Genomic DNA, 15,511 nt, shown 5'->3' with positions numbered 1-15,511 from the left:
GATCATCCGCTCCTTACTTGTGTAACACTCTCACCAAATCTAATGTTTGAGGCACTTTCCTCCTCTACAGACTCTTTTAGGATGTCTGATGAATTTAGTTTCTTAGTTGTGAAGATTTAGAGTACATCATGCAACACAAATCCAGGTGAGCTTTGCAAAGCCTTCTAAGTCAGAGATTACCAAGAGCCCTTACATCCCTTTGCTCCCTATGGGAGACATACATACTATAATAAAAGGAAGAAAACAAAGCAATTCTACAGCCAAGTGCCAATAAAACTCACTGAATCAAAGCTCATTACATCTGGAAACAGTAATGAATAAGAGAGATAAGTGCTGCTAAAAGAGAAGGGAATTTGCAATAAAGCACACTCCTTGTAGGCACATGGTCCAGTCTCTCCTGAGGTGCCAGCCCCCTGTTTGAGGAGAGGAACTGTCACTTTCCAGTGAAACACCTTCTAAGAGAAAAGCTCTTCAACAATTTCCTTCCCTGTTCCCAAAGCATCTCGAAAAACATTCAATTAAATTGTTTGCTTTCTAAGTTACTTGAAGGAATTGGTCTGTGAGGAGGCAAGTGTAGCTCTAGAGGGTAACTGTCCTACCTTTACTTCCTTCTGCTACAGACCTCTGTAAAGCTGCATTTTCTCCATCTCCTCTGCACACAGGTTCTTCCTTTTCTGTCTCATCACAAAGTAGCAGCTCCAGTTCTTTGGCCAAAAGGGTGCTAAGGGCGCTGCTGCACTACTACATATTTTTAGGTTATTCCACTTTGCATTGAGTTATAGCCACAGCTGTCAGGGGACAACAAATTTAAATTATGATTCATGCTCACTCCCATTTTGAGACACAATTTAGTTGTGTGTCTTGTTTCCTGTTTGGATTTGTTTGTTTTGGGGTTGGTTTCTTTTGTTGTTGGTTCCTCACCCCCCACCCCTGACTCTCTTTCAGTAGCCCTGTTTCCTTTCCCAGTTGCACAGAAAGGCTGTGGCACGCTCACTGCCGCAGGACACTCCTGTGCCTGGCTGCTGGCTGTGGGTGCTGGGAGGTCTCACTTTCCTATCTCTGGCATATGCCTCTGTTCTGGGACAGTCAGTTTGCTGTGATCTGATGCCATCTCCCAGCGAAGCACTAACAGACCTCTGCCTGAATATTTTTACACCTTCCCCTCTCACCAGACTAGGGGGGCTACAGCTGAGCCATTGCTGCATGGACCTCAGGTGTCTGGGCATCCCTTCACACTTGTGTTTTGCAAGTTCTCTCTCCTTTGCATGCCTACAGTAGGGAGAAATTATTGGTACTTTGAACTAATATTCTCTCCTAAACTCCAAAGTGATTGGCTACCACTCTAGAGATTTAAATATTTTTGGACAAGTTCATTCCTTGAACACACACACACACACACACACACACACACACACACACACACACACACACACACACACACACACGCACACATTCTATTCCTACTTTGTTCAGTTTACATGAAGGGTAATCCTGAGTTACTTCCAAAATAAACAAGCATAGCCTCTCCAAATTCAGACTGTGTTCCATCTGCCTATCACAGGAAATAATCTAATATAGTTGAAATCAATGCTTACTTCTAAGGAAACCAACAATAACTCCACAACCATTGAGGACTTCACGCAGTATGCATTATTAATAAGTATTCAGGTCAGCAATGACAGAAGAACATGAACCTTCTTTGAAGCTATAAACTTCAGTCCCCCAAGCCAATATAAAAATTTCATTTAGCAGCATTTGGCTGTGTGACAAATTGGGGGAAATTGTCTAAATATGACTTAAGAATTCCATTGTGCTTTTATGAACTACCTGTCCTCTTATATCTTGTGACTCTCTGTACCGTCTTACGACTATCTTTTATTGTATTGTGCCTTATGGTTCTTATGCTAAGGACACAACAGAATAGTTTGGTACATCTGCTCTTAAATAATTGATAGTTAAAGACTACAAGTTGCTGAATAGACCTAATGTGGGGAGAACAAATGACTTATGGCACTCTAGATAAACTTGTTTTCTCCGATTTCCTTGCAGAAACCTGGGATTTGAAAGGTTGTGCTTTACCCAGAAGCAAAACAAACAGATGAGATATTAGCCGTGGTTCTTAAAACCACATAGTCTGAGTCATTCACTGAAGGCACTTGGAAAGCAAGAGCATTTCTCATTTCTAAGCTGTGGTCGCTAATCTTGTGCAATAATGAGCTTCATAAACACAAGGACTAGCTCCGGCTGAACTGTCCAGCACAGCCCAGTCCTGTGCCCCGAGCACCTGTGGCTTCCCCAGGAGAGCAGGTCTCCTAATGCTGATCGTGTTGCCACCTTGTCCCAGCCACCAGAAAGCCAAGGCGAGACCAGCAGCCGCACCTCCCTCTGCAGCTGGTTCTGAAGCTCAGCCCTTCCCTTGCTACCGCTGATCTTCATGGGGGCATCTCAGCCGCAGGCAGAATTCACTCCTTTGGAAGTCATGGCCTTTGAGAACCTACCATAGTTTGCGCACCCTGAGCTTAATATAAGACAAAATTCAGTGAAGTCCACTGCACGCAAAAAACCATTTGGGTTTTTAAATAATTTTTGCTACACGATTCAAATCTGCAGCTTAAGTTTTGTTAGCAAATTCATAAGTGAATATTTTTTTAGAACAAAATCATAGCAGAAAACTACCACAATAATCAGAAACTAATTTTGAACATCTGCAATCAAGAATGTGTCTGCTTATCTTTCATTTCCAAACTTGTCAAAGATATAGTCAAAGAAAGGCAAGAAAAATACAGCTGTTATTACCGATAAAAAATAACGGTCTTTAAAAATTCCTCAAGTGTGTCACTGCTGGACTAGTTATATTATAGGGCTGCCATGGTTAAATAAACAAATAATATTTTATTGCTGACAATTTATACAGGATTTTATGTTCCTAACAAGATCTCTGAGCCTTATAGTCAGCTCATGAAAGAGGATGGGCTGACAGTAAAAAGAAAGAGTAGCAGCAGAAAACAGAGCATAAATGATAAAACAGAGTTTGAAGCCAAACAGCAGTGGATGGCTTTGGCATGAGCATTTCTTTCATGAGGGAACATTCCTCTCTGTAAACTTAGCCAGAAGCCTTTTAATTTCAGAAAAACGGAGCCATCTCTAACATCTGTATTTCCTTCTCTGTAATACGATCATTTTGCCTTGCTCTCTTAAAAAGAAGCAGCTCTGCTTACAGCTTAACTAGCTTCTAAAAAAATAGTTTGAAAACAGGTGGATTTGCTACCTTACAAAACATTAAGAAATTCTGAGAATTCTGACTTTTAAGAGACAGCCACTTCAAGTTTTTGCAGATATGAGAGAGCCTCAAAGATGTGACCCAAAGACCAATATAATCAGTGGAAGAAATCCCATGGACTTCAACCCTATACAGAGCAGATAAAGGATTTTGACAGACTACTGAGACCTCACATTTTGCTTGATCAGAAAACAAAACAGTTGAGCTCTTGGAATGGATATGCCTGTCCACCAGGAGAAAATGTTGCCACTGTAGGGAAGATGGATTTACCATTGCCACCCTGGAGAATACTGTACCACAAGCTTTTCAGAGTGTCTCCCCTCCCTCCCTCAGTGGCATAAGACACAGATATTAAATTGAACTAACATACAATGCACAAAGCAAACATATGCAAAGCCATTTTGCAGTCAGAAGCTTCAATTCCTGCATCTTCCATGTCATCATTTTATAATGCCAGAAGCACATTAGACTCAGCTCTATGAGGCACTGAAATTGTTGAAAAAGTTAAATGAACAAAATACATACATGCATAAATGAGTGACAAATAACACCAATTTCAGCCAGTTTTACTCTGGATAGCTTTATATTGATTTGTAAAAATGCAAGCTTTTTTTAATACCACGGAACAAAAATAGAGGGGCTTTTTTTCCAGTCAGTGTGAACTGTAACAATCATTAGAAAGCAGATATTTTTTACAGAGAAATGTGTCTGACTTAGAAGATAGGAGTGAACAAATATTTTCCAGTAAACAAGCGATGAACATACTCATTTTTAATGTTTTAAGTGTTGTAGTGGGAGGGTAATTTGTCCTTCTGCTACAAGAAGTTATTGATATTTTTATACACATTCATAGACTTTCTATCCTGTTCTGCCTGCATATAGCAAATATTTCAAGGAAAAGCCAGTAGAAGGTAAAAAAACAGGGCTGGGATGCTATTAGGCCAGTTGATAACCTGAGCTAAATAAGAAATTTTAAATCTGTAATTCTGGTAGGTTTTCTTAGATCTGCTGCAGCATTGCATTCCTCTGGGAGGCCTGTAGAAAATTTAGAATTATTCTTGTATTTATAATTGTGTTTTGTACAACAGAAAACCAAGAAAGGTCTCCCCCAAAAATAAGACCTATTTTCTTATGACAATATGTTAACAACTAAACCAGCCAACAGCTCAAGGAGTCTATATTTCAGCCAGGAAACCAGCTAATAGCATTTGGATACTTCAGCATTGAAAGCATTACTCAAATTTATTCAGCTAACCTGGTCCAAAGCTTCTAGTTTTGAAATTAAACCCCCCAAAATTTTTTAAAAAATAAGTTCTATCAAGGCAAGAATTCAAAAATATTACTGCAAACACATTTTAGATAATTTTATGAATTCCACACAAAGAATTAATTTAGGATGTGTATTTTTAATGATTCCTTTGTGTAGCAGAAGTCATAAAATGAAGTGGTACTAAACTGAATATGAATAGCAAATAATGAAAATTGGAAAAGAACATAAAGACATCATTAATAGAGAACATTTTAAAATAGTAACTTAAGAAATAGAGAACATTTTAAAAGAGTAAGTTAAGACAGACATCTTCTGTACAAAAAAAACCCACACTATGCAGGGTGATTGAGCTCCCACTAGAAAGGGTGAGACATTCTGAAGCTATTTATAGTCTGTACAATGATTGCAATTTTGAGACAATTTTAGGAGAAAGATCTGACAATGTTATTTTACAGTGACTTTGTTTTGGTTGTGTCAAATAATTACTGCAGATATAACAACATGCCTGCTGTACTCTGGAACATTTTGGTTTCTGTGCCATTGCTGAATAGCTGAGTTTTCATTTAGAGAGCAAATGGGAATTGTCAGAACTAAAACCCGGTTATTCCTAAGAGAAACTGGAATATATAAAAGTGAATTAATGAATGAACTATTCAACAATTTCATCATTCTGTTTTAATAAGTCAGTATCATTGGGACATGACTGACTACTGCTAGTTACATGGACACGTCATTATTCCTTCAGTATTTATAATAGAGCACTCACCTAATAATTTGAGTTGTAGATTAATGTAGCACATTATTTATCACTAAGGGATGTTTTTACTACTTGGTTTCAACACTATTTAGCCCAGAAGAATAATGTTTTCCTTTTAGCTAAGGTCCTGTAAAAGAAATTAGTAAATAACCCCTTCTTTCACAACAGAATGTGAGCAGGGACACCAAGGTCATTGATAAAGATCTCTCCTTTTATTTGCAATTTGAGAAATTAGGAAAGTAAGCACAAGAAGCAGCATTCTGGCCTCTATGAAATTAATGGATTATTGATACTGAAATCATAGCACAATGGATAACTATATCTCGAGCTCTGAGGTATGCTGAGCTTTTTGCCTCCCAGCACAAAGGGGAAGCAAGTAACAGCAATCTCTTATGGTTCTGCACTGCAAATGAGTGGAAATTCAGCCACCCAGCTGAGTTTTTCTTCAGTCTGAAAATTCAGACTATCCTTTAGACTATCCTAATGAAAGCAGGTGTGTCCATCCACAAAACATCTTCCATTTACAATGTCCCATCCAGGATCTTGCTGTGATTTTTGTGGCTGTAACTCATGTCCAGCAGTCTGGTTCCATTCTGAAACCACTGAGCTGGCAAACAATTTCCCACTGTTATTTGGGTTGAGAGCTAAATCTGACAATGAAACTACTAATACGTTACACGAATATACTTAATCTGTAAAGAAGTGGCTGACAGATCACATTAAAACATGTACCCTTAAGCTCTAGGTAACATGGCAAGTGACTTGTGATACATCATATCATTATTGACCATTAAATTGTACAATTTATAAGAAAGCAAAACACAGAGGGTTTTTTTGTGTTGTGTGTAAGCTAAACCAAAGGGGGAAACCTTCATGCTGACATCATAGGAAACATTTTCTGTAAAGCCTGCTAAAAGTTATTTTGCATTAATTCGCCAACACTAATTTAAAAGAAAATACTATCATCCCTTTGTTGCTTTTAATTTTTATCTTTATGTATTCCACATAGATGAGTCAATCTGCAGCTACTATGATATGGTGCTATAACAGTTTTCACATATAAAGACACTTTAGCTCTCTACTGAGGCTCCAGAACCTGCAGGATACAGGTCAATGCCTCCAAATCCTGCCACAGGATCTCTCTCATGGAATGATCGGTACAGGTTTGTAAGTGCTCACCCAAAATAAAATATTATCTGCAACACATGAATTTAGTTTACTACAATAAATATGTGCTGTTAAGTGAAAGAGAATCAAGAATTAACTCTTGGAAAGTGGATATGCTGCAGATAAATTCAAGTCCCTTACAGCTCCTTTAGCACAGGGTAACTTACACATAAAAAGCAAACACAATATTTAACACAATAAGCAATTTTTATGGATCTTCTCATGCTTTCCCTTTACAACGCACTAAGGACTATGTTTTAATTCACATTTCTCCACTAGTTGAGGCAAACCATCTGCTTTCAACGATAGATGAGCCATTCAGAGATTGTTCTTGGCATTGTTAGGGTAGTGGTCTGTATGCCATGGTAGGGAACCCAGTATCCTAACCACCTTCTCCATAGGCTCAATTGACCATCACCAGACCTGCTCATTATTTGCTTCTTGCTGGAGAAGAACATCAAAAAGAGCAGCCAAGCCACAGAGGCTACACAGATGGCAAATTCATTGTGGCCTAGATCCAGAAGTCAAATATGCAACAGTAGCAATAGCAGGGGATGAAACATGGAACAGTTTCATAGACATTACAAGTGGCATCAGTAGGAGCAGCAGCATTAACTAACAACTGCCTTTTGGACTAATCATTTTACAGAATGTAATTATGGTCTTGTTATGACTCCAAGCAAAAAGAGTAGCATTTACTGAGAAACACATTATAACAAAGAGTTCAGTTTTGGCTTATTTTTAACCTCAGAACACCAAACAGTGGGCAATTATCTCTGACAATATTTCAGATCTATGTTCAAAGAATCCAAATTATTAGCATTGCTGGACATGATTCTGTTTCAGTTCACATTGATGTAAAATGGGAACAACACCATTGAGTTTCATCAGTGAAAGACTAATAAAAGTATGATCAGAATTAAGTGTATGAATTAGAGTGTATTTTGAAGTCTGTGCATACTCCCCCTGCTGGGTTACATTTTCAGCAACAGTAAACTGTTACATATTCAGTGAAATCAGGGATGCTACAATAATTTTGACCAGCTGAGCCGATGACCTGTAGTCTCAGAAAACATTTATTTGAGAGCAGAATTTGAGAAGTTAATCACACTTCATTCTAAGGGAAGCTCTGCTTCTATCAAATTCCCTGCCTGAAATGTTTTTACAGACCATTTTGAGGTTCTTCCCTTCTACTCTGCCCTGGTGAGAGTGCATTTGGAATATTGTGTCCAGTTCTGGGCCCCTCAGTTCCAGAAGCACAGGGAACTGTTGGAGAGTCCAGCGCAGGGCAACAAAGATGCTGAAGGGAGTGGAGCATCTCCCGTGTGAGGAAAGGCTGAGGGAGCTGGGTCTCTTTAGCTTGGAGAAGAGGAGACTGAGGGGTGACCTCATTAATGTTTACAGATATATAAAGGGTGAGTGTCACAAGGATGGAGCCAGGCTCTTCTCAGTGACAACCAATGATAGGACAAGGGGTAATGGGTTCAAACTGGAACACAGGAGGTTCCACTTAAATTTGAGAAGAAACTTCTTCTCAGTAAGGCTAACAGAACACTGGATCAGGCTGCCCAGGGAGGTTGTGGAGTCTCCTACTCTAGAGACATTCAAACCTGCCTGGATGCCTTCCTGTGTAGCCTCATCTGGGTGTTCCTGCTCCAGTGGGGGGATTGGACTGGATGAGCTTTTGAGGTCCCTTCCAATCCCTGACATTCTGTGATTCTGTGAATTTTCTTGCTAGGTTTCCTGTTTTTTAAAACATAGTTTGCAAGTCACTTGCAGATTTTTTTCTGTCTGTGAAGCCAGAAAAAGGAAAGAATGGCAGAGAGAATTCTCTCAGATTGGTCTTCACTGGATTTAAAAGCCTTCAGGAAACATTTGAGGTAATCCAGAGAGATTGAAGTGTACAGATGTACCTCCCAGGATGTGAGGACTAATGCATGTAATAACTGTATTTCTTTAAAATGACTTTCTCAGGCAGAGTTAAAGGCATAGATGTAACTAAAGGGTTGGACTCGGGCCAAGTTGTAATGGTGCTGCTGTTTATGTTTTTTCTCCCACCCCCCACCTCCTCCTCCAGCAGAAAGAGCAGAACAAGCATTTTACTAAAAGATTTAAGATTTGCTTTCACTCTGTCTTAGATCTCCTGCCCCAAACGTTCTTGGATCACACAAATCAAAATCTAAATTGACTAAACCACAGCAAAAACAGAAAGCCCACTGCTCAGGCTATTTTTACTGTCTTTGTCTACGAGGAAGAAAATTAAGATAGATAAGACAAAGTATTCAATATTTTAGTATTAATATATCAAAACAATAAAAGTAAAAATTTGTAGGCTATACTGAGCACAATTTAGCAGTGGCCACTCTGTCACCAAGGTGACTGAAATTTCTCTTATACAGAAGTTATTTTCTTAACTTTCTTATCAAGAGACTAGGAAGCAGATCTTGAAAAGTGTTTTTATCATTTTTTTTTTCTTGTTGCTCTTCATATAAACACAGTTTCTCCTGGTTATACATGAATCTTAGCTGAAGAGACTGAAAAGGATACTGTATGCTAGATCCATTCTCCTGCCCATGAAGGACACCGTGCTTATCGGCACTCATGAGATGGTCAAAGGCTTAATTCATGCTGCCCTACAACCTCTCTTCAGTTCAAACCTATGTTGAACTTATTAAACACATAAGGAACAACCTTTCTCCTTAGATGGTTAATATGAACAATTACAAACTTACATAGACCTTAGAATAAAGTTTTGGGGCTCTATTCTGGATGGTTTAAATTGTTCAAGTGGAAATAGCAACTGTTTTGCTCCTCTCTCTGTAAATGCTGTCTGGAGACTACCCTCATACAAAGCACATCCTACATCCTATAGAAGGGTAAACATGCCTCAGCCAGCACACAGGACATGGTATAAACAAAGGTGTGTGGCTTTCCTGCCTCAGAACTTATTAGCTAAGCCTTTTCCAGCCACCAACCTGTTATATCAGCCTTTAGGATACGATCCTAAAAAGCATCAAATGCCCAGCATAGAAGTGATTCAATGCTACTTTTGCTACTATTCTTATTCCAGTCTATACTGAGACAGTACAGCAACAAGATTTGAGCTTTGGCTAAGAGGACAGACCCTTTTTTCTTCCTGCTCTTTTTAGCCACACTATTCCAGCTTATTTTCCAGTGCCTCCCCCTGAGCTAAGTTTTGCCTTTTGAAGTCCACGCTGTAGGAAGCAAAATTTAACCTCTTTCCATCATCTTGCAAAGCAGTTTTCAAGGTTAACCAAGGAAATGCAGATGAATTATGTGGAAACAATTATCTGCAAAGACCTTTCTTCAGGTGCTCTTCTCCATCCTGCCAAATTGCTCAGCACACACTGTGGAAGCGGATGGACACAACAGAAAATTGATAAAAAAATTTAGATATAAGCAGTGCAACAATAGCTAGCTTCACAACAAGGCTTACATGGAGAAAATGAAGAGGAAAACTGAACTAAATTCCTGCCAAAATCTCTGAAAAACAAAAACAACACTGTAACACAATCCTGTTTGTAAAAATGCTTCAGGGTGCCTATGTTCCAGAGCTGGGAACATAATAAATTAACTTAAGTAGCAGATGCCTAGGACAAAACCCTGTGGGATACCTGAGCCAACCCAACAGGTGGAGAAATTGAAAACAAATTGATAGCCTTGGGACAGGAAATATTAGAACCAAGCAATTATAATGCCAGACTGTCAAGGATGAAAAGCAAGGAAAGCCAACAATGATTTGCATTGATATAGCACCATGAGTAGTGTGTGTCAGGTGATGTCCCAGAGCTTTTCACAGCAATGGAACATCATAACACACAACAGCTGAATGTAAAAAGGAGGAAAAAAAAAAAAAATCCAGACCAAAAAATCAAAAGCAGAAGTATATTTAAACCAAAAGAGTGTTTTCTGTCATGTGGGAGGAAAGAGGCAGGCAGTTGATTTGAATACGTGCCTTCATGGTATCTGTGTTCTGAGGAGCTCAGGTGAAGTGAGTTTCATTTCATATGGTTGGTATAGCACCCCGGAAATCAAAACTTGCACATTGGTTTTGTTCTCCAACAAGAACAGAAAGTAAAATGCGGAGATGCCTTGTTACACACACTGCTCCTTTTCCCTCTTCTCATTTTTGGTTTTGTTTGTTTGTTTGGGTTTTCTTGTTGTTTTGTTTTGTTTTCTTTTAACCTCGACTCTCTTCCAACCTGCATGCTATCTAAATGCTGCTTTTTTGGCTCAGTACAACAACAGGGCACAGTAGACCTTTCCTTTTAGTTTTTGTTACATATTACCTGATGTTAACAGGCTCTTGGGCCATTCTGCCTCTCCCCTGGAAGCTACATCTGAGGTATAGACTCCTAAATTGTGACCTTTGGTTGAATATACCTTTCTTAGAAGCTGCTGCAAATATATACGTAACTGCAGTCCCAACATGACTGGCAGCTCTGCGCTGTTCTCTCAACTGTTAAGAGTCTCTGCTTATGTGTGCATTATTAGCATTAAGATACAGAAAAATGCCACACTCCATAATTGGGTGCTCAAGGTCCTATTATAAGAGAGAAAAGTAAGCATATGGCAAGTTTTTCACTTTGCCCTGTACACTGCAGCAATCACAGGGCCCGTGCTTGAAATAGCATGGGTGCCACCTTATCTCTGAGCTCCTGGTGCACAACTCATCCCTACCTTGAAGGGAAGAGGTGGCCCTACAGTAGATATGCAAGGAAATGATACGTGCTGTTTTCTCTTGTAAGGAGACAGGAGCTTGGCATAGGAACCACGCATCTACAGTTTCCCCAGTAAAATCTTCTTCACAGATGTATTCAAAAGGCTTAATATTTTGAAAGCAGCTATCCAATAGAAAGTGCCAGAGAAGCACTCTCTATAATTACAGTTTTACCACTTGAAAAGCTTGGCTATGTCATAGCAGTGGTTCAATTAAGCTGAAATGCAGGACTGCTCCTGATGGTGCAATGGTTGTGAACAATATCACAAAATGTTTGCCAGTCTCCTGGAAACGTGCTGATTATGGACACAAAGTACACTTTATTTTCTTTCTGAGCACTGGGGCTCAAAACATTTACTTATATTTGGAATCAGGACAGCTACTGTCTTTTTTAATACAACTTTATGTCATTTATGCTTCACATCAAAATAGCTTTGCTACAGGCAGCACAGGACTAGATGCTCTTGGGAGCCTGTTTATTTCCCAGAACAAAGTCTCAGGTAAAACTTCCATAGCTCTCCCTGACTGCTGCAAAATTCAAGGTACTTCTTTTCGTGGGACAAAGGGGAGCTGAATCAAAGGCAGCCAAGAAGCTTTTCGAATATTGCTGATTGGACTGAACTGATTAAAAAGGACTGGTATTCAAGTGATCCTACAGAAAGAATCATTACTACAGACAAGACCAGATTTAACAGATTACTTCTGCAAGCTTTTCAAGACATTTTACTAGGCAACTTCATGCAGGAGTGCATGCAAAGACCAGATAAGCATTTCTGGATAACAATCTAGATGCAAGAGCAAACACCTCATCTGCTGAGATAAGTGAATTAGGGCAAGGGAACGAGTTAAAAGTCATTCCTCATGATACACAGATCCTTTACATAAACTGTGGAAGAGTTACATTCACTCTTTCCTACTCTCTAAGCACAAACCAAAGACAACAGAAAGAATGTTCATGCAGTTGCTTGTCCGTGTAAGTAGCAGATTACTTCCCTGCCTTCTGCGAAAAACACAAAAACAGTGGTCAGATGTTGTTGTCAAAACTTTAAATTTACTATTTGATATTTTTATGGATTTTTACTGGATCATTTTCCAGAAGAGAGTGGCTACGTGTTCATGCAGAAGTTAGAGGCTTTGATTGGAGAATGTTTCCATCATAAATAAGAATTATTGCTTCATCATAAAGATTGTAAAAATAAGGAAATACTGTGGACTCTCAGAGTAGGCCTCTAAGAAAATGTTGGCTCCAGCTGATTTAAGTACCCTCATTTTAACTGCATTATTTGCCATGCTATGTAGCTGTGATGCTTAGCTATTAGCTCAGTAGGGTTGTCTGTACTTACACTCAAGAATATAGTAAAATCATACTTAGCATAAAATAAGAACAGTTACATGGATTGTGCACTCAATGTCAATATTATTCTTTAGGGCAAATGCTCAGTGCCTCTGAATCTGGGCTTCACACAAGGATAGCTGAAGGTCATATGCACCATGCAAAACATTTCCTAACTCCAAATGAGAAGAGCAAGTATGATGTTCAGTAATCCCTCTAAGGCAAATTTTTTGACAGAGATATGCTTCATTTTGTACCCTAGTGCTAGCACAGTGTCACACAATTCTCTAGACAGCAAAACCACCAGTTCTGACAGTTCCGGACAGTATCTGAAAATGGAGTTTCTTGCAGGCAGTACCCTGCATGAGATTTTTCTGTTCCAGCTTAGTTTGGCATTGGCATTATACTTGACAAGACATATCAGATAAAAATGTGCAAGTAGCCATTGGGTCCACAGTTCGCTGTAAAAGAGAGTATTGAACATGTTCATTTTGACCATTCAGCTGGACAAGGGACCCTGGGGGATCATAAGTACACATTAAGCTGTTGTAAGGAGATATAAATCTCCTTTGACTGGATAGCCACTAGCCATTAAGTGGCTACATAATAAATGTTAATCATTTTGGACCTGATTCACGATTAAAAGAGTCAGACTTACTTTTGTGTTTTGAGTTGTGAAAGGCTGAGGATGCCTTGAAATTGACTGGTTCTGTGCAAAAGCCAAATGGATCCTATAGTTCAAAGCAGGACACATACAGACCAGAGCAGCAGTTACACCACTACAGAAACCAAGTTTCAAATGATACCTTGGTCTTCCCTTAAACACACTCCTCAGTTATCCATATTTCTGCATCATGGCTGATATTTAGCTCATTTTACAGATTTTTTATTTAATTCAGCACTATAAAGCTGTCTTTAAGGAACATTATGAGCTTTTTCAGGGACAACAGTGTAGGAAACATCTGATATGATGGTGATTTGGACGCAGAGGGGCAAGGTCCTCCTCCCTCCACCTCCCCATTCCCACTTGTGGCTACTTCTTCAGTCCATTCTCTCATATAACAGCTCTCTTGTACTCTTAAGGACAGACATTGAAACAGTCCGGGAGGAGACAGCAGCTGAATGTCCATGCAATCACTTCATAACTCATTTACCAGAACAGGACACAACATCACGCAAAAGGATCTGGAAGTGTTCAAGGCCAGGTTGGATGGGGCTTTGACCAGCGTGGTCTAGTTGAAGATGTCCATGCCCATAGCAAGAAAGTTGATACTAGAGGATCTCTATGGTCCCTTCCAACCCAAACCATTTCATGATGCTGTGATCTTTGTAGGTAATGTCTACATTGTTCTGCTCCAAGTTTAGCAGTTAGCAGTACAGAATAGATGTGCCAGTACTGACTGCAAAAGCCAGGCCTTACCCCACCTGATTTGCATTTTGTTACCTTTCTACCCACGTTCAGTCATGTTACTGTTCTGGGTAATTTAGTTTCTTCATTTCAATTATTTTAAAGCCTTTATGCACAGTCTACCCAAAAGGAAGAGTGATGTTAATGTGAACAATGTATTTATAACCACTTTCCTTTAGCCTGGAAGTAACAAATACTCCTTGTTTCTAACATTCCCTCGAGCCTTCTGTAGAGTGTGATTTTGTATTTTATATTTTAAAGCCTTAATCTCTGTTCTTTTACAGTTAACAATGAATCTCTATATATTATACATAGACATGCACACACATAAAATTGTCGGTTCAAAGCTGGAGGCAAAAAAAAATTAAATTTTATTGATAAATGATGCTAACTAGATTTGACATTTGACCAAATTTGTTAAAATAATCAGAATATTTTATATCATTAAACCTAATAAAGATGAAAGATCCAGTATTACAAATTAGATGATGCAGCTTAAGACTTATCTTCTGCAAAATGATACTAAAGCAGACTGCCTTTGTAAACTTCCAGCATGGTCTCAGAACACAGGCTTTTGATTAGACTAACAGCTACAGCAACCATTTAAGGGTTAAAAATTCATTCAAGGTGCATAAACACTTTTTATACTAATTCTGGAATCCTGCAGCATTGAAAAAAATGTATAGGTTGGAATAATTCAAGAATCTGCATTCTCATTTTTTTTACTAAGATTATGTCTCACAGAAACCCCCAAAAGATAGAAGCATGTTTGTTCATGGATTCCTGTTATACAGAATCACATAGATAATGAAGAAGTCAAAGGACTTAACCAGGAATTTCCTGCAAAGGGTAACAGGATAATTAACTATGGTTGCATGCCAGACAACGAATACTAGTTTAAAAAAAAAAAAACAACACTCTAATCAAAGCTAGGAGGAAGACAGCAGGGTAAAGAGACTGGTGCCTGTGGGCATACGGTTCGACAGATCACCTGCTTAGTTATATAGAGAGAGAAAAGTAGAAAAGAATAAAGTTGAAAACTTACTTTAAAATGAGGCTGTAAAAGATGGATAAAACACCGAACTCCATCATCATCTTCTCTGAATAGAGATAGTGGCCAGGAAAAGATGATGGATATAACAGAATGAACAACTTCAGTTTTGTATAAAGTTTCCAAAGCAATATTTCCAACTAAAAATATCAGGATGGCCAGTGAAGGCTGGATTACAGGTGCTCCTTAAAGAAGCCAGCTCTGACCTCTTTTTTCTAATTCTTTGCCCCACTGCACACTGGGGAAGTTTGGACATGAACACCTACATCAAATTTCCACTTCCTGCTAAAATTCCAGAGGAAGAGGGTTTTGTTTCATTAGGAAAAAAAAAGAAAACATTCTTCCCAGCTGAACTAGGTAATACCTAGAAAAATAAACAGAACTAGAATGGCAGAGAAAGCATCCCCTTGATTCTGGTGCACTATTCCTAGAGATGTTTAAGTTACCCAGGGAGATGACTGGAGAAGTAATGAAAAATCTCGCTTGTAAGTCCCTTGAGATAAA

Source organism: Patagioenas fasciata, chromosome 10, assembly GCF_037038585.1.
Source record: "Patagioenas fasciata isolate bPatFas1 chromosome 10, bPatFas1.hap1, whole genome shotgun sequence".
Lineage (NCBI taxonomy): Eukaryota > Metazoa > Chordata > Aves > Columbiformes > Columbidae > Patagioenas > Patagioenas fasciata.
Note: the sequence above shows the minus strand (reverse complement) of the source record.